The sequence below is a fragment of the Pelobates fuscus genome, chromosome 6 (assembly GCF_036172605.1).
Source record: "Pelobates fuscus isolate aPelFus1 chromosome 6, aPelFus1.pri, whole genome shotgun sequence".
Taxonomy (NCBI): Eukaryota; Metazoa; Chordata; class Amphibia; order Anura; family Pelobatidae; genus Pelobates; species Pelobates fuscus.
Genome location: NC_086322.1, coordinates 108,017,465 through 108,026,839, shown reverse-complemented (window position 1 = coordinate 108,026,839; position 9,375 = coordinate 108,017,465).

Genomic DNA, 9,375 nt, shown 5'->3' with positions numbered 1-9,375 from the left:
CTTACCAGGTACTATCTTATCTGTGCCAGTCCAGGAGAAACTCTCTATAAGCTGAGGTATCACAAACACAGTAGAGTCCTAATTGTAAATGTCTGGCAAGTTATATCTGTATTAGAGATAATAAAGCCCCAGATGGCCATTTTATAATTTTACAGGCCATGTCAGTGTGGTACAGATTATGTCTTTCGGAATAGCATACAAGGGGTGTACATCGTATTTATTATACTTGTGCTCAGTGAAGAAATTTGGTTGACATGAATAGATTTGTCTAAATTTTTTTATTTTTTTCTAGTGATTCGATTTTTGTCCATATCAGGTTTTGTGATGTTTTTGTTCAGACTAATTTCGTCCGAGGAATCATTTAAGTAAGAATTATTCAAATGAAATAAAATGGCTTGCACATGTGTATTGCAATATAGATACATAATATAAACATTATATTTATGCATTTTCCTGTTATTTGGTTCACATTACTCAGACATTACTCAGTAATGTAACTCACTTAGTATATTATATATTTATAAAATATACAATGTATAAAGATAGATTTATTAACTTTACTGTTACTCTTTTTTTACTTCTGTAAAGGTCACATCTCACAAGGTCACAACTTAATCTCTGAATAAAATCAACACTTAGTGGCTGTCCCCTAAGCATTAATCATTTTTTTCCCATCAATTATCTTTTTATGGCACTATGGACAGAATTCTGAATCAAGAAAAAAAAATCTGTGTTTATTTTCGATGAATCACTGATTGCCCAAAATGTAATTAATCTGATTCACCAAGAGGCTATTCATCAGAAGGATATTATGACACTAGAAAAGGTGCAGAGGCGGGCTACAAAATTAATAAAAGGAATGGAATATATCAGCTATGAAGAAAGGTTAACAAATTTGAAACCTATTTAGTTTAGAAAAACGTCGCCTGAGAGGGGATGTGATAACATTATACAAATATGTTCGGGGTCAATACAAACCATTGTGTGGAAATCTATTCACAAACTGTACTTCACATAGGACACGAGGCCATGCGTTTAGACTGGAAGAAAGATGATTTTGTCTAAGGCAAAGGAAAGGTTTTTTTACTGTAAGAACAATCAGGATGTGGAATTCTCTGCCTGAAGAGGTGGTTTTATCAGAGTCCATACAGATGTTCAAACAGCTACTGGATGCATACTTGCAAAAACAGAATATTCAAGGATATAATCTTTCAATGTAGGGTAATAACTGCTTGATCCAAGGATAAATCTGACTGCCATTCTGTGGTCAAGAAGGATTTTTTTTCCTAGCTTGTTGCAAAATTGTGCTTCAAACTGTTTTTTTTTTGCCATCTTTTGGATCAACAGCAAAAAAAAATGTGAGGAAGGCTGAACTTGATGGACGCAAGTCTCTTTTCAGCTATGTAACAAAATAAAAAAAAAACATTTTATAACAGTCAGTCAAATCCAGTTTTCCATGTAATTATGTACTGATGTGTTCATGAGAATCATGATTTCCTACTGCCTTGGAAACTGGGAGCATATGTAGCTCACCTCTCCCATGTCCAAAGCCCACTGGATTCAAATGCAACACAAACTTGCATTAAAGGAAAACTCCAGTGCCAGGAAAACAATCCGTTTTCCTGGCACTGCAGGTTCCCTCTCCCTCCCACCCCCCAATCCCCAGTTGCTGAAGGGGTGAAAACCCCTTCAGTTACTTACCTGAGGCAGCGACAATGTCCCTCGTCGCTGCTTCCTCCTCCGCGCCGCTCCTCCTTCTGACTCCGTCGGCCGGTGGGCGAGACTGATCCCGCATTAGCGCTCCCCATAGGAAAGCATTGAAAAAGATTTTAAATGCTTTCCTATGGGGATTTGAGCGACGCTGGAGGTCCTCACACAGCGTGAAAATCTTTGCTATGAGTCAGGAAATGCCCTCTAGTGGCTGTCTAGCCGACAGCCACTAGAGGTGGAGTTAACCCTGCAAGGTAATTATTGCAGTTTATACAAAACTGCAATAATTGCACTTGCAGGGTTAAGAGTAGTGGGAGTTGGCACCCAGACCACTCCAATGGGCAGAAGTGGTCTGGGTGCCTGGAGTGTCCCTTTAATAACCAGGTACCTCACCAGCACTACTCCTATTTTTTTTCTGGTTGGAGCCAAAGGTTTTTTGTTGTTTTACCTCAAAGTCCATTGGATAATTGGGCCTTTATTATGGATGAAAGCAACAAACGTCTTACAACAAGCGTAATTTCGTGCACAGAATATATAAAATGCCTCCATTGAGTATTCAGACACTCCATAGCATTGGAACAGTGACAATAAATATAGCATTGTGACTAAAAACAATAAAATTGTCTAGAAAAGAGATGGTGAACCTATGGCACACATGCTACATTAGTTACCTCTCTACTGGCACATCAGCCAAAAGTTTTCCATGCTACAGATACTCAAGGCTAGCACTACCATAAGGTAGTAAGGTGGCCACCTAAAGGTACAAAGACAGTGGGATCCAGTCTTCGGAGATACTGCTACCTCTGATCAAATGAACAGTTTTTATTTAATATATTACCTAACTAGCAATATATTAATTTAGAAAAAATATATTCTTTGATGGTCAGGGGATGTATCACATGGTATGCACCTCCTCCTGGTTCCATCCATTTTAATCAAGGGGATTATCTGACTGTGATCTGACTTCTTCAATGAGCACCAGACTAGAAAGAGACATTAGTATAGCCTACACTAGGCAGAGGTGCAGAAAATGCACTCCACTTTGGATAACCAGGAAATTGTTATTAAGGCCACTAGACCACCAAAACACACAAAAATGCAGTTATTATTATTATTATTATTATTATTACTATTACTATTATTATTGGTATTTATATAGTGCCAATTCCACAGCACTACACTACAATTCCACAATATTATGAAAGTAGGGGGGGTGGAGTTACAATAAGTGAAACAATTACACAATGACACAAACAATAGATGAGGGCCCTGCTCAAACGAGCTTACAGTCTAGAGGAGGTTTGGTACAAAAATACAACAGGGTAGCAAGGGTGACAGCCACCAAACAAGGTGGAAAAGTGGCAGAACTGGAGGTGAGAGTGGAGTGTTTCTCTTTAGGAGAGCAAGAGACAGATATGGATTAGTATAGATTAGTTACTCTGGGAGTCCATAAGCATTTCTGAAAAGAAGTGTTTAGAGGGAATTAAACAATTGAAGACTGGGGGAGAGTCTAATGAGGTTAGCTAGGCTTTTCCAGAGGAAGGGAGCCGCCCGCGAGAAGACCTGCAAATGCGAGCTAGCAGTAAAGGTGCAAGCAGTGGACAGAAGAAGGTCACTGGCTGAGCGGCAAGACCGTGAAGGGGCATATCTATGAATCCGTGAAGAAATGTAACAGTGGATTGAGTTGTTTAAAGCTTTTTAGGTAAGGGATAGTAATTGAATTGAAACCTATAGGATACAGGAGGCCAGTGTAAGGATCGACAGAGGGGCGAGGTATGGGAGGAGTGCCAGGTGAGAAAGATCAGCTAGGCAGCATTATTCATTACAGATTGTAGCTGGGCAGTTCGGCTTCTGGGGAGACCATCTAGCAGAGAATTACAGTAATCCATGTGCAAGATTACCAGAGCATGAACAAGCTCCTTGGCAGCATCTTGCGTGAGAAAGGGGCAGATGCGGGCAATGTTTTTAAGGTGGAATCAACTGGTTTTAGTAACATACTGGATATGAGGTGCAAAGGGGAGGCCAGGATCAAAGATAACACCAAGAGAACAAGCCTGCAAGGACGGACCGATGCAAGTACCATCAACTTGCAGGTAAAGCAAAGGAGGAGGATTAGCATTATGAGGAAGAAAAATAAGAAGCTCAGTTTTAGATAGATTGAGTTTCAGAAAGCGGGAGGACATCCAATCAGACATTGAAGAAAGGCATCCAGTGACACGGTGTAGGACCATGGGGAAGAGATCAGGGGAGGAGAGATATAACTAGGTGTCATCAGCATACAGATGGTAGCAGAATTCAAATGGGTTAATGAGTTTGCCAAAAAATGCCCTAATTTCCTATACAATTGTCTCATCATCTGATACAGGACTGATGTAAGCCTCATCTAGGCGAAAAGCTGTCAAGGCTATGAAGTAGAACTCTTCTAAGAAGGAAGCAGTATCATCCTGCTCTACAGCCATCTTAGTTGCTGGACCTAGAGGCGGCTCTAGACTTTATGAGGCCTTAGGCGAAACGCAAACATGAGGCCCCACTAACAAAAAAGTGTCACATATACACATTGACGCACTGTCTACCTGTGTATGTGCCTGAGAGTGTGTCTGACAGAGAGTATCCTTGTGTGTGCGAATGTATGTCTCTGTGAGCATGTTTGTGTTTTGTCTGAGACCCTATGTGTATGGGGTAGCTGATGGTGAGAGGGAGCGGGGGGTGTGATGGTAATGTAAGAGGGAGCAGGGGGTGATAGTAATGTGAGAGTGAGAGGGGGTAATGTGAGAGAGAGGGGGTAATGTGAGAGTGAGGGGGTTAATGTGAGAGTGAGGGGGGTAATGTGAGAGTGAGGGGGTAATGTGAGAGTGAGGGGGGGTAATGTGAGAGTGAGAGGGGGGTAATGTGAGAGTGAGAGGGGGGTAATGTGAGAGTGAGAGGGGGGTAATGTGAGAGTGAGGGGGGTAATGTGAGAGTGAGAGGGGGGTAATGTGAGAGTGAGGGGGGTTAATGTGAGAGTGAGGGGGGTTAATGTGAGAGTGAGGGGGCTTAATGTGAGAGTGAGAGGGGGTAATGTGAGAGGGGGGTAATGTGAGAGTGGGGGGGTAATGTGAGAATGGGGGGGTAATGTGAGAGTGGGGGGCGTAATGTGAGAGTGGGGGGCGTAATGTGAGAGTGGGGGGGTAATGTGAGAGTGGGGGGTAATGTGAGAGTGGGGGGGTAATGTGAGAGTGGGGGGTAATGTGAGAGTGGGGGGGCTAATGTGAGAGTGGGGGGCTAATGTGAGAGTGAGAGGGGGTAATGTGAGAGTGAGAGGGGGTAATGTGAGAGTGAGAAGGGGTGATGTGAGAAGGAGGGGGTGATGGTGAGTGGGGGGAAGCTGATGGTGGTGACGGAGGGTTATGCTGAGGGTGGTGATGCTGAGGGGGGTGGGGGGTGAGGCTGAGGGGGGTGATGCTGAGGGGGGTCAGGGGGGTGATGCTGAAGGTGGTGGGGGAGTGATGCTGAGGGGTGGTGATGCTGAAGGTGGTGGGGGAGTGATGCTGAGGGGTGGTGAAGCTGAGGGTGGTGAGGGGTGAGGCTGAGGGTGGTGGGGGGTTATGGGGGATGGTGAGGCTGAGGGTGGTGGGGGGTGAGGCTGAGGGTGAAGGGGTAATGGTGAGGGTGGTGGGGGTGAGGCTGAGGGTGGGCAGGGGTGAAGCTTAGGGTGGTGGGGGATGAAGCTGAGGGTGGTGGGGGGTGATGGTGGTGGGGGGTGATGGTGGTGGGGGGTGATGGTGACGGTGGTGGTGGGTGTAGCTGAGGGTGGTGGGGGTGAGGCTGAGGGTGGTGGGGGTGATGGTGGGGAGGGGTGATGGTGAGGGTGGTGAAGCTGAGGGTGGTGAGGGGTGAGGCTGAGTGTGGTGGGGGGTTATGGGGGAGGGTGAGGCTGAGGGTGGTGGGGGGTGAGGCTGAGGGTGAAGGGGTAATGGTGAGGGTGGTGGGGGTGAAGCGGAGGGTGGTGGGGGGTGATGGTGGTGGGGGGTGATGGTGACAGTGGTGGTGGGTGTAGCTGAGGGTGGTGGGGGTGAGACTGAGGGTGGTGGGGTGATGGAGGGGAGGGGTGATGGTGAGGGTGGTGAAGGGTGACGGTGGTGGGGGTGAAGCTGAGGGTGGTGGGGGTTGAGGCTGAGGGTGGTGATGGTGGGTGATGGTGGTGGGGAATGAGGCTGAGGGTGGTGGGGGGTGATGGTGACGGTGGGGGGGGTGAAGCTGATGGTGGTGGTGGGTGTAGCTGAGGGTGGTGGGGGTGAGGCTGAGGGTGGTGGGGGTGATGGTGGGGAGGGTTGATGGTGAGGGTGGTGGGGGTGATGGTGGTGGGTGGTGAGGCTGAGGGTGGTGGGGGGTGAGGCTGAGGGTGGTGGGGGGTGAGGCTAAGGGTGGGGTGACGGTGGTGGGGTTGAGGCTGAGGGTCGGGTGATGGTGGTGGGGTGAGGCTGAGGGTGGTGGGGGTGATGGTGGTGGGGGGTGAAGCTGAGGGTGGTGCGGGGTCATGGTGGTGGTGGGGGGTGAGGCTGAGGGTGGTGGGGGTGATGGTGGTGGGGGTGAGGCTGAGGGTGGTGGGGGTGATGGTGGTGGGTGGTGAAGCTGAGGGTGGTGGGGGGTGATGGTGGTGAGGGTGAGGCTGAGGGTGGTGCAGGTGATGGGTGAGGCTGAGGGTGGTGGGGGGTTATGGTGGTCGGGGGTGAGCCTGAGTGTGGTGGGGGGTGATGGGGAGGGAGAGCCTACCTTTCCCTGGTGGTCCAGTGGTCTCCCTGGTGGTCCGGTGGCCACTGCTCCCGGTCTGCAGCTCCACAGAGCTGCAGACCGTGTAATCTCGCGAGATTTCAGAGTGTTGCCGTGGTAACCCGCGGCAACGCTCTGATTGGCCAATTCTCGCGAGTCACATGGTCTGCAGCTCTGCACACTGCGGAGCTGCAGACCAGTGTCTGCGGTGGCCGGCCTGGCAGCCAGGAGGGGCCTCGCACCCGGCGGCATACCGGGCAAGCCGCCGGGCCCCGGTCTGGTGTCAGGTCCTCGGTCACTGACCGAGGACCTGACACACTCTGCCAACAGGCGGTTTAGGCGGCCGCGAGGCCCCAGCCAGCGCGAGGCCTTAGGCGGCCGCCTAAACCGCCTAATTAGAGAGCCGCCTCTGGCTGGACCTAGTCTAAGGTTTTGGAAAAAATCCTCAATATCTTCTGATCTAGAAGACATGTCAACAATGGATGTTTGTGATATCTTCCCCTTTATAATCTGCAGAGGTTGCAATGTATGTTTTGCCAATGTAGGTGAAATAAACAATATGCAGAATGATTTGAAAAAATATGCAGTTTTTTCAATTGCCAACTGTAGAGAAAGGCTCGGATTTCTCATTAGGCAAAATGGGCACCTGCTTACAGGTACCTGACTAGTAGGGGATGCATGTTTTCACCACTTTTATTGTACATTTTAGAGCTTAAATAGGATTGTGAAAAGATATAGAGGGTGTTGACCTCAGTGCTGCCCCCAGCTCCTTCTGTGTCTGAGTATGAGGTGGACAGGAAGAGGAAGGAATCCCTTTCCCTCTGCCCACTAGTAACCTCACACACAGGAAATGCCTTCCAGGGCTAACAAAGGAAGCTCTGAGTAATGCACACTGTATAACCACTCCTGAATCTCGAATACAATCAATCTGACTGGTCTCCAGAAGACATAAGAGGGTGAGTAATTTGCAAATGAACCAGCAAACTTCAGCACGCAAATCCTAACTAAACCCAAAAATAAACTCTTTACCTTATTTCTTTGTTTAACTCCTCTAAAAAAAAAAAAACACCCCATGTATTTCAATACTAGCTTTACACAAACTCTCGATCTATATCCATGAATTCTAAACAGCCTTATACCACAACTTAAACCCACTCAAGATATTAATCTTCTTAACACTAAACACCATCTAACTTTGAAATGTACCTCTTTAACATAACCCCTTTTACCCTTTACTTTATCTGCCTTATTTTTGGAGGTTGGAGAGCAGGGGGCACCATAGGTGCCTTGGAAACTGGGAGCATATGTAGCTCACCTCTCCCATGTCCAAAGCCCACTGGATTAAAATGCAACACAAACTCCCTACAGGCACCTGACATGTAAATCTGGCCCTGTGTAGCCACCAATGATGACATTTAATGCTGTACTTGTGTGGCACCCAGTGAAGTATCCATCTCTCCCTGTCTGTGAGCTTAGACTTCTGGCTACTTCTCCTGTTTGCTAATACATTTTATTAGAGTGATATATACAGTCATTTTTAAATTGTTCCATTTTCACATGTTGATTCCACTGTGCAGTACAAGCACTGACAATGTGATCCTTTTGTAAATTTGCTAGTTACATCAAGCTGCTTTGAAAATGGACTTATCAAAGCGCTAAGTGTCAGACTTCTTTTGTACCTGGCACATACTGCTAATTGGCAACCAACCTGATATCACTCACCTGGTTCAGCTGCATTTGAAATTGTGACTTAATTATTTCAAAGTTAAAAGTATTTTTTTATGTGCTGATTCCATTAGGAGCATACAACTTTTCAAGATAAAGTAATAATGTTGGTGTACATAAATATAAAAGGATAAAACAGACTTACTTTAGCAGCGTCACTTTTTTTTTATCCAAAAACAGCAGTGTGCTTTTTTTGTGTCATCTAAAACAAGGAGACATGGCTCCATATATATTATTATAATAATTATTATTATTATTATTATTATTATTATTGCCATTTATATAGTGCCAAGAGGTTGAAGAGGGCCCTGCTCAAATGAACTTACATTCTATAGGAAGTGGGGTACAAAACACATTAGGACAGGAAATAGCAGTCAAATTAGGTGGGAGTGAAGCAGAGCTGGAGGAGAGAGTAAAGTGCTGCCCTTTAGGAGAGAGCAAGAGGCAGGTATGTGAGGTAGAGCTTAGTCTGGGAAGCCATAGGCTTTCCTAAAGAAATAGGTTTTAGGGCACTTCTTAAATGATTGTGCCTATTCCATAGGAAGGGAGCTGCCTGCGAGAAGTCCTGCAAGCTCGAGTTGACCATACGGGTGCGAGCAGCGGACAGAAAAAGGTCACAGGCAGAGCGGAGAGACCGAGAAGGGGCATACTTATGGATCTGTGAGGAGATATAAGAGGGGCTAAGATTATTCAGTGCTTTATATGTATGGGTTAGCACTTTGAATTGACTCCTATAGCATACAGAAAGCCAATGTAAGGACTGACAGAGGGGTGAGGTGTGAGAGGACCAACTAGAGAGGAAAATCAGTCTTGTAGCAGCATTCATTATAGACTGTAGCAGGGCAATACAGCTATTGGGAAGACCAATTAGGAGAGAGTTACAATAGTCCATGCGAGAGATTGCTACTAAAGAGCACGGACAAGTTGCTACTAAAGAGCACGGACAAACTCTTTAGTAGCAACTTGTGTAAGAAAGGGGTGGATGCGGGCAATGTTTTTAAGGTGGAATTGACATTATTTGACAACAGACTGGAAAATAGAAGGGGACCAAGGACAGAGCCCCTGGGGGTCTCCACGGAGCCTTGGGAGACAGGACGAATGGTGGTGGTATCATTAGAAAAGGAGACACTGAATGAGCCTTGGGAGAGATAAGAGAAAAACCATGAGAGGACAGAGTCACAGAGACTATGT